This window comes from Aethalodelphis obliquidens, unplaced genomic scaffold (assembly GCF_003676395.1).
Source record: "Aethalodelphis obliquidens isolate GAN/ISIS:26980383/991018 unplaced genomic scaffold, ASM367639v1 scaffold27, whole genome shotgun sequence".
Classification (NCBI taxonomy): Eukaryota; Metazoa; Chordata; class Mammalia; order Artiodactyla; family Delphinidae; genus Aethalodelphis; species Aethalodelphis obliquidens.
Window position 1 is genome coordinate 10,692,656 of NW_020837971.1, and position 17,769 is coordinate 10,710,424.

General features: G+C 36.3%; 1 long non-coding RNA gene across 1 annotated transcript in view; it reads right to left on the reverse strand.

Moving 5' to 3' along the window:
- Positions 1–1,419: 1,419 nt before the first annotated feature.
- LOC113629485 (uncharacterized) overlaps positions 1,420–17,769 on the reverse strand; it is a 92,190-nt gene continuing 75,840 nt past the window's right edge. The window contains exons 3-4 of the long non-coding RNA XR_003436559.1: positions 13,616–13,683; positions 1,420–1,519 (exon numbers count right to left, since the gene is read on the reverse strand). This is a non-coding gene — a long non-coding RNA (uncharacterized LOC113629485). The remainder of the gene's footprint in view (positions 1,520–13,615; positions 13,684–17,769) is intronic.

A 17,769-nucleotide genomic window follows, 5' to 3' on the forward strand; every position in this document is an offset into this window, starting at 1 on the left:
GCATGGGAGTAACACTTCCGGTTTTTGAGTGCTGATTCATGAAAACTATCAAAAATTAGCATTTATGGAGCTGTTACTATATGCCATGCATTACCCTTTTTTGGGGGAGCTATAATTTACATACAGTAAAATTTCCCGTTTTAAGTGTATTCTAACCATAAGAGTCCTCCAAGAAACAAATGCCAAGATGGGAATAAACATGCATTACATTGGCAAGTGTTTGCTTGTTTGATTGATTTTAGTTATTGTAATAGGAGTTTAGTTGTTTCCCACTGATATCTTTTACACAGAATTATATAAACAACCCTATACCACAGGTGGAATCTGTAGAACAAATTTATTTTAAATAGCTTGCCCATGGCAACTCAGAGCTGTCTGATCTTTAAAATGGTGCCTGTAGCCACTCGTGACCTATTGTCGCCAAGATCCTGAGTCTTCCTTAAGTGACAGTTGGTTGTGCATGTGGTTACTCAGAGGCAATGGGGCACGCAATATATTTCCTGGTTCTTTCCTCAGTTCAAGGAGGTGATCAATATCACAAAAAGTTTTGAAACTTTTTTCAGGCTTATCTTTGGATAGTGGGACTATCCAAAGAAAATATGGAAAAGTAGAAAACAGAGATGAAAAGTCAACCAGACTCTATTCAGTCAGCACTTAAGTTTAAGTTGCAGTTGAGGGAAGACAATTATTGAACGACAATGTCAATAGTAAGCTGTGTGAGGCTACTGTAAAATGAGTTAAGTTTATTTACATAAATTTTCTCTGATGTGCTTTGTATGTAGCGATGACACATCAGTAAAAATCAATTTTTGTTTTTTTAGGACTATAGCATAAAATGCAGAAGAAATAAGATCATGTAACAATGTTCAATCTTCCATCTTTATGATTCAGTTTTTTGTAAAATTAGTGGAATGATTCTACTGAAAACTAGCATTATTAATCATATGACTTCTAAAGAATTCATTTGATAGAAGGTGGTATGGAAGGGAAATTAAACAAAACCTTTGTGGGGTTTTCTTTGATGGTGTTTTGGTCTTTTATTTTTGGCAGGGGTTAGAGTGCTGTTAGGGAAAGTGAGAAATGGTAGAGAAATGGAATTGTGTGATTTAGGGATAAATAACTGAGTAACATGGCCCCAGTGAGACATCGGGTTGGGGTTGGAGGGTAGGTTTGAGAGAACGTGAACTGCAAGCTAGTTCATTTTTGTTTTCTGTATTTTTTGCTTTTTTAATCTAGGGTTACATTTATCCTTGCAGAAGATTATCAATAGAATACAGAGACAAAGAACACAGAAACTAGTCTTTATTCCAGACCCCTTGTGTGTGTGTATGTGTAAACTGGCAAGCTATAAGCTCTAATGAGCTTAGAAAAAGCATACCAGCTCCCATCTAACCAGAGCATCAATGTTTATCTACCTCTCCCATAATTAAAATCACATGTCTGACCACAAGCAATGGGTGAGGCTTTGCTTACCTTAATAACTGCATGTAACCCATTGGGCCACTAAGTGCCACTGGCTCTGTGAATTGAATCAGCAGGGAGAAAGAAAAGTGTCAGCATCGGAATCCACTTTAGGCATTTAAGCTGATTCCACAACTTATAAAACCATTCATATAAACAAATTCCAACTTCAGATATTTTTCTCCTCACCTCAGGTCCATCAAATTGTAAGTTAACTACTAATTCTGGTTGACTGAATAACTCAACAGACCAAAAATGTGTAATCATTTGCTTAAGGTGCAAATGATTTGCAAATTTCACCTAGATGTTTTTATTCATGTCATAGGAAATTATGTATATTACCATTATTCAACATTTAAAAATCAGCCACTTTCTAAATAGTTTGAAATGTCAAGTCAAATCTAAATTCTCTATATTTTAAATTTAATTAAAATTGCACTAAGAATAGCAAAATAGGATGAAATTATTCAGAGCTAACTTAGACTATTGAAAGGAGATTGTAAATCTCAACCATTTCCAATAGGTTCAAAATCAGAAGTTAATTTTATTTCTTAAATGAACCAAATTCTTTTTGTTTAAATGTCAATCTATTGTTCATAGAATTACAAACTTACTGTATTCTAGAAAAGACTTAAAGAATTGACACAAACAGTTAAAAATAAATCATTGGTAAAATACAAAATGTATGCATTCTAGATAAGTGATTCCATTCAATTATACATTTAATTGAGATATGTTAGATTCCCAAACATAAGTTTAATTTTTTCTTCCCAAGTTTGGTCAACTTTGACTTAACAAGAACTGCATGCCTGCCTGGTTCTACCTTTTCTCTCTACTGGAATAGATAGATATCATGTTAATGAAATTTTAGTATTTGTTTTAATTTTATAACACACTCTATTTTACAATATCTTTTGTCTGTATGCATCAAGCATGGGCACTATTTGCAGACCTTAATTCTTGTCTAAGTAGATGGAAGAATTTCTTCAGAGGCATCTGGTGTATGGTAACAAGACTATGAACAATTTGATAAATGTACATCAAAAGGCTGCAAGACATTTACCCATGTAAATCCAAGAAAACACAAAGCAATGCTAGGAGGAAGAGAAATGTAGAGAATAAATAAACTGAAACCAGCTTATGTAGAAATAATAAGTGACTTTATTGAAGTGGTTTGTGTCTCAACCTATCTTAAAGAGGAAACTATTTAGAATGATCATATATGATGCCAGCCTTCTTATGAAAGTTAGTGAAGCCAGCTGATGAATTTGTAGAAAAAGGTTTAGCTTTTTCTTTTTTCCTGTACTACATGATCTATACTTGTAAATGGTGTGACCTGATTTTCAGGGATTGGGGTCTGCACTGTAACTTCATCAGTTCATTATTAATTACATTTTGTCAAGATAAAAAAAAGCTTAATATGATTCCAAAAGTAAACCATTCATTTTGGTATGTCACTGAGATTTTAAATTAAACTAGAATAGAAGCTTCTGTTTTATAAATAAAATAAAATAGTTAATATAAGAACAGTAGTTTTAACATCACAGATACACTTTTAGAATCAGAATCTGATGAAGTGTCCTTTCTTTCCCAGGAAAAAAATGCATATTCAAACTAAATTTTGTATACAATTTCTCTGCAAGCTTGTCTTTGACATCAAAGTTTAAAACTTTTGAAGTAAAAGTTGGGACCAAGTTAAAGAATACATGCATGCAATAAGGACCACTGTATAATTATGTTTATTATTGCAAGACTGAGCACAATTTGGCTCAGATCCTTAGGATGCAGGGGAAAATAGAAACCGTATTTATGATGATTCTCATCAAGAAAATGAAACACAGTTTTTAGGGAAAACAAAGTCTTGCCTAGCAATAAATCATAAATAATTTCCCCTGGGACTATTTGGTAAACTTTACTTTGGAAACTGCATAATCTCAAATTCAATAGTCAATTTCATATAATTTCTTAGTTTGGCCACTTAATAAAATAAGAGAGCATAAGATTACTGGAAACAGGCAGCCTATTTGTTGTCTGAATCATATAGGACAGGCATTCAACTCAACCACTTTTATCACTTCTATTCTTGGATTATGTTCCCTAAAATTTTACTTCTCCCTCAAAGTTGGGCTTTTTGTAGGTGCAATTCAGATATCAGCCCTCTGAAGAATCTCTGCTACATCTAGCCTTATGGAACATAGGAAAAGAAGAAACAACATACATATAAAAAAAGGTCCCCAAAGAAGAAAACCAAAACAATAAAATGAGATATTTAAAAAATCTATAATTAAAGACAAACTTTCCTAAAATTAAGGAGATACATAAATATACATGTGTTTATAAATATTCTGGAAGTACATGTTGAAAAGGCACACTATATACCAGGGAAAATAGGCTGAGAACACTGAGAAAAATCTAATAAAATTATTGGTTATTCAAGAAAGTGAGTAAATTCTTTTGACACCTGGACAAAACGTCTAAGTCACTTACAAATGAAAGAAAATTGTTAACAGTTTTCAACAGCAAAATTTTATGTCTTCTGGGGTGAACCAAAAAAGAAAATCTGAGCCAAGATTTTTTTTATATTCAGATAAACTGTTTTCCAAGTATAAACTCTTTTCAATATCTCATGAGTTATTCCTAAGATATCTACTAGAGAATAACCTTCAGACAACTAAAATGACTGGAGATATATCAATTTTAGGACTGGTGGTGAGCATTAGTATATAGTTAATTGTAGCTCTATGAATAAATGATAGCAATAAAGAAAGAAATATAGTACATAATGTACCAATCCTAATGTTGACATCTTCCCCAAGGGTACAGAGTGAATGGAATGAAGGAACAGGGATGGAAGATAGATTGCTTGGAATATATTTTGCTTTATAGAATTGACTTTGAAACCATGTAAGCATCTGATATAATAAAAAAATTTAATCTCAAAAATCGGAATTAAAATGAGATCAATGAATGAGATCTAAATGGGTAACTAGTTGCTGGCATAATCACATGGAAACTAATCGAAGTAACTTTGAAAAATAGTTTTTGACTATACATCCCTAATAGTATATGCCTTAAGGACAAAAATTGCTGGAAAAAATTTAAACAGTTTTCAGTGATCATATTGTAGGTGGTAGTGATGGTATTGCAATTCAAAAAATGCTGTGTGTATAAAGTATAATTCTGTGATATTATAATTCTATTATCCAGTGTCCTTCACAAGCAAGATTGGTGGCAAGTGAGAAAGAAAAAACAGATACCAGAAAGGAGAAATTAAGTAAAGACCTTTTAGTCCTGAATTTGAAGTATCAATATAAATCAGTGATGTTTTCTGCTTGAAAAAAACTATTTTCTAATTTTTTCAACTGAAAAGTCCCATAAATACTGAGGCACCCAGTAGCAATGAGTACCTCCAGCACCTAGAATTTAGTATTGAAATCTAATTTCCTTCTGAAAGGATCCAGAGCTCCTTGGAGAAATGGCTAATTCCAGGTCTGGGATAAGAAATATACAGATCATATTGGAAATCTTGTCACATCACATAATAAGGAAGCTATCAAAGATTACTAGATTTGTGTCAAAGATTTGGGAATCAACTTGCAGAGGCTGTCAAAGATGAGACAATATGAAGATCAATGAGGGAAAAAACCTTCAAAAGATTGAAATATATCAAATAAGTTTAAATCCATGAGTTCATAATGATACTTAAAAAAAACTGGTCAGCAATTGGAAGACACTAGTGAGCCAATTCATTATTTTGAAAACTTACAAACAAAGAACCACTCAGTAATGAAATAGAAGAGTAAGATTTTCTTTATTGTGGCATTTTAGCAAATATATGAAAAATAAATGATAGAATTGGAATATCACTCTCTTGTAACCCAAAATGAATTAATGGATCTAGGCATAGAGTTACTGCTAATATCAAAAAGAGAAAGATAACCAGATATTAGGAGTCTCCTGATAGAGGATCAAAGCACCTCCTAAAAAAAAGAGTCTTTTCAGAAAATCAAGCCTGACTCTGTCAATCCTCCAGATTCAATTACTAATTTATAAAAAAATTCAGAGGAAAGAGGAACACGTTAAACTATACTATGGGGTTGTAATCAGCAAAATCCTATAGGACAAATAATCAAGTTTCTTTAGCAAATAAATTACAAAGAGGAAAAAAAAAGATGGAGGGGGAAACCAATAGGTGAAAAGAAACTTAAAAGGAATATATTAACCAATCATTACATGTGGGCCTTGTTTGGATCCTGATTCAAACTAGAAAAATTTGTGACATTGAAGGGATAATTGGAAATTTGAACTCTGACTGAATATTTGATGATATCCAGGAATTATTAATTTTTAAAAATATAATAATGATATTGTGTTATATAAAAAGAACAAAAGTCCTTTTCATTTAGAGTTACATACTAAAATGTTTGTTCATAAAATAAAATGTTGTCTGGAATTTGCCACAGAATCATTTGGGAAGGTGGATATGGGCAAGGATATTTCGTTGAAGCTGGAAAACGGCACATAGGGAGTTTATTAAATTGTTCCCTATATTTTGGGGGGAAATATTCAAAAATAAAACATTTAAAACAAAAACATGAATTTGGTAGCTTTGCCCGCATGGCATTGTCATGCCCTGAAGGCACTTGAAATATTTGCAATTATCTCTGTTAAGGAGTTATTTCTTTTCCCCTGTGTCTGAGAAAAGCAGCCAGTGCTGCATGTGAGACCAGTGAGGGTTAAAGAGCACAAGCAGCTGATACATCTGGGGAGCATTAACTATATTAAGGACAAGCCAGAATGAAAAGGTAACCGGAAGAAGCAGCTGAGTACTCTCTGGTCAAGCCTTGAGGTCATCTGAATTAAGGGACTGCGGTTTACAGTCTAGCATAGGACATTTATCATTTCAGCACTTTGCTTCAAACCCCGGCACAAGAGTTCCTTTGGTTTGGAGTTGGATCAAAACCAAGTAGAAGACTTTTTCATTCTCAATAAGCAATTTTAAATGTTCTGTATCACAATACCTTTCAGGAAAGAATAGACAGGATTTATAGTATAGTAACAAAATTTATAGTAATAAAAATTGAATCTTGTTTGGATTTTTTTCTATGTTACAAAAATTTCCATTAGTCATATATGTGAATATAATGATAAACTCTTCTTTTGATTGTCATATCAGTTGACTATCTACAGTATTTATTATGTGGTGGCACTGTGAAAAGCATGGTAGAGTTATAGGGGTATTACAATTTCATGGAACGGGAGACTTTGAAATAAAACAAAAATTGTCTAAAATCTTGACTCTGCCATTTCTCAGCTTGTTGAGTTGGGCAGTCTCTCTACTTTGGTTCCCTCATCTGTAAATCAGGATGTTTTGTAGTGAGGTTTAAAGATAATGCATAAAGCACCTAGCCCATAGCTTCAACATGTGGAAGAATTGTCATTTTCACATTTGCTTTATCATCAGTGAATTCTGCCACTTGCCTTTGAGTAAAGGCATCTTTGAGTATTTGACATCTTTCTCCTTTTGTAAACACCACTACTTGGTGCTGTCCTAGGCTACCAGCTCAATCTCTTCTGAAGAAAAACCTGAAACGAGTCAACGCTCACAGATTAATTTTTCTCTTGCGGTAAAACCATTTTTATTAGAAATTAAAGGCTTTTTGGATAACAACATGTCATAAAGACTCAAGTACTGGTTTTAACCTTGTAATATTCTGATAACTGATACTAAGAGAGATGCAAAAGTAAGTGTAGTGGATTAAGTAATTGGAGAAAACACAGCTCTCCCTTAGTCCCAATGGAAACAGAATACTGAATATGCCACGCTTCACAGCCATTCACAGTTTGAGCTGGGACAGGGCCTCTCTTCCTGGTCTCTTGTCTTTTATTGTTAAAAACAGCAGTGAATAGTTGAAATGTATAAACCATTTTGATGCAATTTTAATATGCATAACTTCATGCCATGATTATAATCAGCCATATCTAGATTGTAAATTTCATTCAAACTACATGATAAAATGAGTCCATTTCACTTACAGTAAAAGGTAAAGCCACAAGTGTTTTCCATCAACCCCTGTGTCATTTAATGTAGGATAGAAGTTTCCAAAGCAAGAGATTTGGTAGTTTAAGCAACAGTTAGGAAGGCCATGAAGCCACTGTACAACACTGTGGACCTACTTTCATTCCTACTAGTTATGTCATTGACTAGAGGCTGGGACTCTGGGAAATATTACACTTTTTACTGTACTCAGTATATTTATTATATAATCAATCTAAGTCCATTGCAGAGAGATTAGAAGTAGTAAAGTTAAAAAAAAAAGCCTAAAACCTCTCCAGAGATAATCACCATTATTACAGATTTATATATCTCTATCCAGATTTTGTATAAACATAAGAAAAATTTAATTTTACATATATTTGGCCAACTAGGTATGTTTCATAACTTATTTTTTTCATAAGAATTTTGATATTGTTTTGCAAATATTTTCAATGATATTTAGTATAGATCTACATTAAAAACTGTGATAATAGAGCATTCTGTTATATGGAGGACTCATGTACTTAACCAATTTTCTGTTACATATTTGTTTTCGTTATTTTTTTCCCTTACAAATATGTGTCTTGGATAGAGATCTTTATACTAAGGAAATATGATGTGTGAAAATTCCCAGAAGTGTAATCTTAGTATGTTTTAAATTCTCCTTCCTAATCTCCCTGTTTGTGCTCTTTAAAAGGAGTATTTTATTCACTTCCCATGGCAGACTTTTCTATGTTAGCAACACAGCATGTTAATGGAAAAAGGGCACAGAAGGTGGATGACAATAGGTTTTTTTTTTTTTTTGTCCACCATCCCTCTGGAACAGGTTTTCTGTCTAATGAGAAAAAATTTCCTCATATATGTGATCTGGCCACTGGTGACCAAACCAGGGCATTGAGAGGAGATGCATGTGATCTACAACTGTGGCCCCGCAGGTGCTCTGGAACCATCTCTGTGTTTGAGAATGAATCCATTTGACCAGATATTTTAGAAAGCTTTTGAGCAGCCAAAAGTTTAACTCAGATATGGCTTAGTTTCTTACAAAGCCAACGCTATGGTACTCTTTAGCCATTTTTAATTTTATAGGTAAAATTTGGTTTATCAAACATTGCGATGGGTGCTTTGTGCATTATGGTTCTTCTCCATAAGCTTCTAACTTTCAATTTCTACTCTGTCAAAGTCAGCCATTTCCCATGAACAAAACCAGAATAAAATGTCCTGTTTCGAATGCAGAATCAGGTTACATTTCTGGTTTCAATGATTATGCATAAGAAATACATTTTTGGTGACTGAAGCTCTGTAATTTTTAGTGACTAACTGTAAAGAAAATGTTTACAAAGAAAAGTTTTAGTCAGTGTCTATGTAGCTTACACACACTGGTATCCCCCCGGGTCCATTCTGTGCACATTCTCATTGTATAATACACTGTTAGCACTACCTACCTCAAGCACCTAATTTAGGAGTATTCTGCACACAAGAGGAGTCAGCTTGTGGCCAAAATTAGAATGAAGCCAACCTTCCCAACAGACCACTCATCTGTGCATCTCTGCACATGGCTTGAATTTGTCTGCATTTGATAGAAGATGAATAGTGCCAACCCTGGCAAGTGAGGAGGTCGCTTAAGATTTGAATCCAGAGAATAGAAACATATTAGGATACAAGAACATAAGGACAAAACCAGAAGTGAAGAAACACACACGAACAAGGTTGATGTCCATGGATGTGCAATCAGGACCTGGTAACAGAACATCTGCATAGATAAATAGTGTTCTTTATAGAAAAAATGCTCTCCCCAGGTCTGCCCTGTCTTGTTATACCATACCTATGCTCGGGGAAAGTTTGACCAACCACTTGTTGACCATTTGCAAATTATGTTCAAATTGGTTTAAGAATGTCCCATTTGTTAGTTATGCTAAAATTAGTTGCATATCTCCCTCTGAAAATCAATGCTGGGTCATAGCAGGAAAGAGGAAAGCATAACTAAAACAAAACACTAAAGAAAAATTAGGCTCCTTTTCCACCCTGATTTGGCAGTGCACTGGTGAGCAGCTGGGAACATGGTCTGTCTGGCTATGGGAGCCTCTGGGTCTACAGGGGTACAGCTAGTAGGAGTTTCGCCAGGAGAAGGAGTTTCAACACAATGAGGACTTTCATCAGGTCATGTCACTTACCTGGGCAGCCGTTGCAACAGAAAGCCACTGCTCACATTGCTGATGACCACAGCCTCACCTCTAACTTAATAGGTAAGCAGCAACTCATGTCAAAGAAAAGGTAGGAAGAGATTTGGTGTATAATGTGGGTAGGTGTAGTACTTGGAGGGGGGGAAGCCATCTCAATGCAGACATTGTCACAGGTCCCTGAGCTGAGGGCCCCAGTAACAAGCACACATTGAATCCATAAGTGAGGGAAATCCCAGCTAGCCATGGGACTGGAACCTGCAGACCCTGTAATTTGTTGGGTTAACATCATCATAGAACTTGCTACTAACCTAGAGAATGCCAGTTTTGCAACTGGTACACAACACCATGCTGGCCCAAGAAAAGAGGTAGTTAAGGGCTGACAGCGGCAGAAGTGGCAACTAGGTTAAAGCATGGGTGAGAGAATTTGAAATTGACAAGTAATCCAGGCAATGCTCTAAAATATGTAGTGAACTGGAGTACCAAACCCAATCAGGACCTACTGTGTCTTCAATCAGCCCTGGTGCCAATTTTGGATCTGGAAAATCCCCTGGGACCTCTAGGGAGGGAGCCTGATCTGCTGGAATTGCGGGCTCGACTATACTGGAAGTCAGTCCAGGACAGCCCAAATGAAGAGATGGGGTGGAAGTATACCCAAAGGACTTTAGAAAGACCCAAACCAAGGCTGACACACAGGTTGGGAACAGATCTTACTCTAGCATCAGTGTAGCGGTGGTGAGTGAACACTACTACACAGTAGGAATAGACTCAATACAGCCTGGAGGAAGCCTCTGTTAGGACAAGCCCCAGGGAGCCACAATATCTCTGAGCAGGAGAAGCAAAGTGGAGTCTGGTAATCAATCCTGAATGATGATGGAGATGGAGGAGTTAAAGAAAGAACCACTTTTGACAAGTGAGGGTCATCTGTTGTATGACTTCTTCCCTATTTCAGTGGTCATATCTCAAAGGGAATGGTAGAGCCACCTAGCCAGGCATTTTGGAAATTTTAGGAGGCTTTTTTCCCCTTTTGTCACAGTAATTGGGAAACCCTACAGACATTCAGTAAGAGGGTTCAGGGATACATGGTGTCCTGCAATAGAATACTTGTCCTACATCTGCACAGCTTCCAAACTGTCTCACTGGATATTTACATAGAGGAAAAAATCTACCTAGAGTCTAACTTCTTTTATATATAACACAAAATATTTCTGTACAGTTTTAATATACACTGAATCTTATAGTAATAACTGTAAGTTGAGAGAAGGTCCTATTTGACTTGATTGGAATGATTCCATGAGCTGTTCACCATCTCAGAAAACCATGCCCCTGACAGTAATGCTGCTCATGATATCTGGACCACCTACACAACACACCTGCATTATTAGAGTCTACTATCACATTCATGTAGATTCTATACCTAGTTGCCAACATTTGGATGCTTGATTATGTCTAATTGTACAGTCATATCTGAGTTATTCAGAATTAAAATTAATTAAATTAAAACATATAGTAGAGAAAATAAAGCCAAAAGTTAGTTGTGAGAAAAGATGAATAAAATTGATAAACTCTTAGCAAGACTAATGAAAAATAAAGAGAAAAGGCTCAAATTACCAATATCAGAAATGAAAAAGGAGACATCGCTAGAAATCATGCAGGCATTAAGAAGGTAATAAGATACTATTTCGAACACGACATCAATTACCTTGAAAACTTATTTGTAAAACGGTCAGATTTCTAGAAAATCTCAAATTACCAAAGAGCCACATGAAGGAAAAGAAGTTATGAATAGTTCTACATCTATTAAAGAAATTGAATTTGAAATTCAAACTCTTCCCACAATATTAAATAACTTTCATTTTTCTCAAGGTCTTCCAAAGATTAGAGAAGAGGAAACCCCTGCTGACTTCTGTAACGAGCCAAGCATTTCCTTGACCTCCACAACCCAGCAAGGGCATTTCTTTTTCCACAAAGGAAAATTAAAAAGTAAGCCTTCTCTTCAGACTAGGTAAAAATTCTAAACACAATAACTGCAAATACTTCCAAGCTCTATATAAAAAGGATCATATATTACAACCAAGAAGGACTTATTCTGAGAATATGATGTTGGGTTAACATTTGGTAATCGAACAATGTAATTTAGTAATTAATAGAAAATAAGGAAAGAAATATGGCTATCTCAATAGAGGCAGGAAAAGCATTTGGTAAAATTCAACACTCATTCATAATAATGTCTCATAATACACGAGAAATAGAAAGGTCTTCTTTATCTGATAATAAGCATCTCAAAAGAATACAAATAGTACAAATACAAACAATAGAATCATTTCAAATTTAAAGGTAAAACTTCCAAAGTTTTTATCATAGGATTGGGAATGAGACATGGATGCTTGCTATCACCACTTACCATGTAGGGCAGGCATCACAAACCCAAATACCTACAAGGGTCATAGCAATAGAGAGAGGTGGGCTCTATGGAATTTAAAAAGAATATGCTGCCAAAAGTCATTCAAATTCAACTACAAAACAGGACCAACAAAACCAAGACTAAACAAAACAAAAATCACTGGCCCAGCCAAACAAAATATCTGCAGGCCAGATTTAGCCTGCAGTCTGCAAATTGGTGAACTTGGTTGGGGTTATTTTAGGCCCAGCCTTTAAAGATTCTTTCATATAACCAGCTGATATGATAGGATACTAAACTTCACATCCTAAGTGAAAACAGTAATCAAGTCTATTACGACCTGAAGGAGACCTTGTGTTTTAATAGATGTCAAAGCCTAAGCTAAACTGTGTTATTTGGAAAAGAGAGCTGAAAAGGCAAGTCACCTAATAAAAAGAATAAACAATACTAAAGATATAATATGAAAAGGGAGGCTTAGACTGTGGGCCATCAGGAGTAGTGAAATAACAGCAAAACCACTTGGTTATGAATTATTCTAAGACATCCCCAGGGCACCTCTGCCTGAATTTGTCATATTGTACAAGTGTGAAAGGAAGATGGACAAAAATTGCAGTTTTGAGTTGGCTGTTTTTGTTTGTTAAACTCTTTCCTACACTTCACCACTGGAAGTGCTTTGCATGTAATACGTACTGGTGAAGTCTTTGAATTTAATAGTTTTCTCTTCTGATGTTTTTTATGCCTACAGTGACTAGGAATGGTCCTCTATGGCCCTAGACTGGTGTCATCAGCTTGCTCCTGGGCTCGTAGTTGCAAACACAGGAAGGCAGAAGGAAGGAAGGCCATTTTGCTCGGGAAGAGCCACCTCTTGGGTGGTCCCTTTTGCACATGTATTAAGAACCAGCTTGACTCAGAACCACTTCTCTCATTTCTTCAGGGAGAAGTTCATGGAATCTTTGGTGCAGTGACTTTCTGAATCTAAACTGAACTTGGTTTTTGTGTTTCCTTGGAAAACCTTCCCTCCGCTTTGCAAGGGGATGAGCTTTTTGCCTGCTTCCCAGAATGAGGTGGAGATTGCATGCAGTTGGCCAGAAGCCTAAACCCGATCCCCTCTGGTGCCTTTGGCACTTGGTGTGGGTTTCCCAGGTCAGCCAGTTAGGCGGCTCCAAGAGATCACCCAGAGTCCTCAAAGGAAATCTCGTCCTTGAAGCAAGATGTACATCAGTGCAGCCTGACAGAACCGACCACCTGCCCAGAGGTCAGTCTGGGCTGTCACCCACATGCCCACTGCCAGGTCTGGTGCATGGAGGTAACTGTGTTCAGAAATGCCAGCATTTGGAGGAGTTCTTGACTGTGTTTGTATTTATGATCACAACTCTATGTTTAAGATGATGTGACTTGGATTCTTCCAGTTATTTTCAGGCTTTCTTGCCCTTCAGATAACTAGCTACACTGGCAGCCACCAAGAGCCTAAGCAGGTGACACTTGGGACAATTGGACAATTCTCCAATTAAAAGCTGTTTCCTACAAACTCCAACTTACCTTTGCACTCCATCCTTATAAACCACCTCCAGTTGTCTCCAATTCACTAAGCTGCCTTTTGCTTCTTCCTGAACAAGAGGGATAACAGAAGAAAAAAAAATGTTTTTCTTTTATTATAAGTTGTTCTAAGAACAGTGCCTGGCAGCACCACTTTGGTTAGAGTTTCTGACACATAAGCTAGTTTTCAGGAGTTTATCACACTCACTACTTTATTTGTTAAGTTGTAGAAACCTTAACTGGGGGTCAGAGTTCATACACATGCTCCGTTTACGGAAACATGACTCAAACTGCAGCTGGCCTGTTGCTGTTTGCTATGAATAGTGTCATTTGTATCAGACCACACTTATTGGAATCTGTCTTCAAATACAGCTTTGGTTAAAATGAAATACTGAACTTTTGTTGAAAAAAATTTAATTTCTTACATGGGGCCAAATCTCAGATTAGAGACAGAAAATATAGCTCTGAATCTGGGTAAATTAGATTCATTATGACGAATCTTGTGGACAGAGACCCTAATTTACTTGTTAATTAATATACCTGTGCCTAAATAGAGCGCAACTGGCAGGCACATAATACATGGCTGCTGAATGACTTAGTTGTAGGAAGTTTATTTTGGGAATTAAGATATCTCATTAAGAATACTTTGGAGGATAGAAGTGGCTCAAACTGTGAGCCAAAAAACTATAAACCACATCTTTAAAATACACATATATTAAATACTTTATTAAAAGGAAAAACGACGACTTGAAAAATACCACTGGTTATTCTTTTTAACATCTTTATTGGAGTATAATTGCTTTAAATGTTGTGTTAGTTGCTGCTTTATAACAAAGTGAATCAGTTATACATATACATATATCCCCATATCCCCTCCCTATCCCACCCCTCTAGGTGGACACAAAGCACCGAGCTGATCTCCCTGTGCTATGCGGCTGCTTCCCACTAGCTATCTATTTTACACTTGGTAGTGTCTATATGTCCATGCCACTCTTTCACTTCGTCCCAGCTTACCCTTCCCCCTCCCCATGTCCTCAAGTCCATTGTCTACGTCTGCGTCTTTATTCCTGTCCTGCCCCTAGGTTCTTCAGAACCTTTTTTTTTTTTTAATTCCATATATGTGTGTTAGCATACGGTATTTGTTTTTCTTTTTCTGACTTACTTCACTCTGTATGACAGACTCTAGGCCCATCCACCTCACTACAAATAACACAATTTCATTTCTTTTTATGGCTGAGTAATATTTGCATATATGTACCACATCTTCTTTATCCATTCATCTGTCATGGACATTTAGGTTGCTTCCATGCCCTGGCTGTTGTAAATAGAGCTGCAACGAACATTGTGGTACATGACTCTTTTTGAATTATGGTTTTCTCAGGGTATATGTTCAGTAGTGGGATTGCTGGGTCATATGGTAGTTCTATTTTTAGTTTTTTCAGGAACCTCCATACTGTTCTCCATAGTGGCTGTACCAACTTACATTCCCACCAACAGTGCAGGAGGGTTCCCTTTTCTCCACACCCTCTCCAGCATTTATTGTTTGTAGATTTTTTTATGATGGCCATTCTGACTGGTGTGAGGTGATACCTCATTGTAGATTTGATTTGCATTTCTCAGATGATTAGTGATGTTGAGCATCCTTTCATTTGTTGGCAATCTGTATATCTTCTTTGGAGAAATGTCTGTTTAGGTCTTCTGCTCATTTTTGGATTAGGTTGTTTGTTTTCTTGATATTGAGCTGCTTGTAAATTTTGGAGATTAATCCTTTGTCAGTTGCTTCATTTGCAAATAGTTTCTCCCATTCTGAGGGAGAAAGGTTTATGGTTTCCTCTGCTGTGCAAAAGCTTTTAAGATTTATTAGGTCCCATTTGTTTATTTTTGTTTTTATTTCCATTTCTCTAGGAGGTGGGTCAAAAAGGATCTTGCTGTGCTCTGTGTCATAGAGTGTTCTGCCTATGTTTTCCTCTAAGAGTTTTATAGTGTCTGGGCCTTACATTTAGGTCTCGAATCCATTTTGAGTTTATTTTTGTGTATGGTGTTAGGGAGAGTTCTAATTTCATTCCTTTACATGTAGCTGTCCAGTTTTCCCAGCACCACTTATTGAAGAGGCTGTCTTTTCTCCTTTGTATATTCTTGCCTCCTTTATCAAAGATAAGGTGACCATATGTGTGTGGGTTTATTTCTGGGCTTCCTATCCTGTTCCATTGATCTATATTTCTGTTTTTGTGCCAGTACCATACTGTCTTGATTACTGTAGCTTTGTAATATAGTCTGAGGTCAGGGAGCCTGATTCCTCCAGCTCTGTTTTTCTTTCTCAAGATAGCTTTGGCTATTTGGGGTCTTTTGTGTTTCCATACAAATTGTGAAATTTTTTGTTCTAGTTCTGTGAAAAATGCCATTGGTAGTTTGATAGGGATTGCATTGTATCTGTAGATTGCTTTGGGTAGTATAGTCATTTTCACAATGTTGATTCTTCCAATCCAAGAACATGGTATATCTCTCCATCTGTTTGTATCATCTTTAATTTCTTTCATCAGTGTCTTATAGTTTTCTGCATACAGGCCTTTTGTCTCCTTAGGTAAGTTTATTCCTAGGTATTTTATTCTTTTTGTTGCCATGGACCATTGGTTTTCAATCACTAAAATTTCCATGGGAAAAAAACATGGTATACCACAGGTTCCAGTGGTCTCTGCCCATCTGGAAGTGTAAACACCTAAAAAGGAGGCAGACTTCACTAGTGAAGACAACCCGACTGTCTTCTAAGAGCCAGGCAGGCGTGTTGGCAAGACCAGTGATGTTAGAGGCATGGCAAATACTTTCTAAGCAATAGATGCTTATCAAAGCTCCATTTAGTGAATAATTATTTTGCAGTGGAAAAAATGTTCATTAGCACAGCACCACTTCGGGGAAACTCCCTTCCACATTTTTATGTATATGATCTAGGTTGGACTGGCTCCAACCCCAATCATACAGGTCTGGACTAGAGACAATCTAAAGACTTTTAATAATGCCATCAGAAAAGGGATGCATTTGTTTTGGTGAAGTTGTGAAGGTGATAAGAATGAGGAATTGAGTTATTTCTGTCCATCTTTACCACTAAGTGGGAAGAGTCTTTCAGAGAATGAACATTATGCAAAGAAACTTACAGATGAGAGATGAATACAGAGAGTTTTCTGGTCATATTGTGAGAGCATCTGGATCCAGCTATACCTGAAGCTGATATCTGTACTTTCTGTTTAGTGGAAAACTTTTTTAAGTCCATTTTTTCCCCAGCATATTTCTCTCCATTGCTTTTCCTCAGTCCTCATCCAACAAGGTAATATTTTCCCTAAAAAATTCATATCCAAAATAATTTTTTATAATTTACTAATAAATGATCTATGTCTCTATTAGGTATCCTTAATGCTCTACTTTAAAAGTATCTTTCCAAGTATAAAACTATTTGAGACATTATCATTTCAACATAATTTTTAAGAAAAATCTCTGAGAGCTCAGAATATTGTATACAGTAGTTCATTGAGAGTCTGGTCTAGCTCTTTTCAGAAGGCAGAAGAGCAATCTGTAAGAATAAAAAAGATTAACCAGCCTGTAAAAGCAGAGTTTTTCTGAATCAAAAGCAGTAACACAGGCACTAAAAACCTTGCTTGACTTGTAATCAGCCTTTGTATTTTATCCCCTCCCACACAGACAGTTGGGTCAGGGAAACTCCATTCTCTCATATTCCTACATCTACACTTCTGGCATTTATTTAATTTCTAATTGAAAAGTCACCACTGCCAGTCTGGCAGGCACTTGGGAGATGTTCAGACTTTCCTTCTTCCAATGTTACCATGCCAGGTTCCCAGAGGTGGGACTTCCACTTGTGACACTTGGACCACAGCCTGTCCTCCCTTTGCTATTTCAACTTCCTTTTAAGACTTTAATCATCTTGTAACTTGGCTGGTTTATACTACCAGCACTTGGCTACCGGGATTGGGAGCTACTGGGAATCTATCTACTGCTCGTATCACATTATCTCTCTTTATCCCCAAAGCCCTACCATTTGAAATTAGGGGTTTAGTAGACAAATTCAACTGATACGACTTGCCCATAAAAATTTTCTCCAAAGACCCAATAGCAGTTTGTCATTGGGCTGTTGTGTCTAAACATGGTGT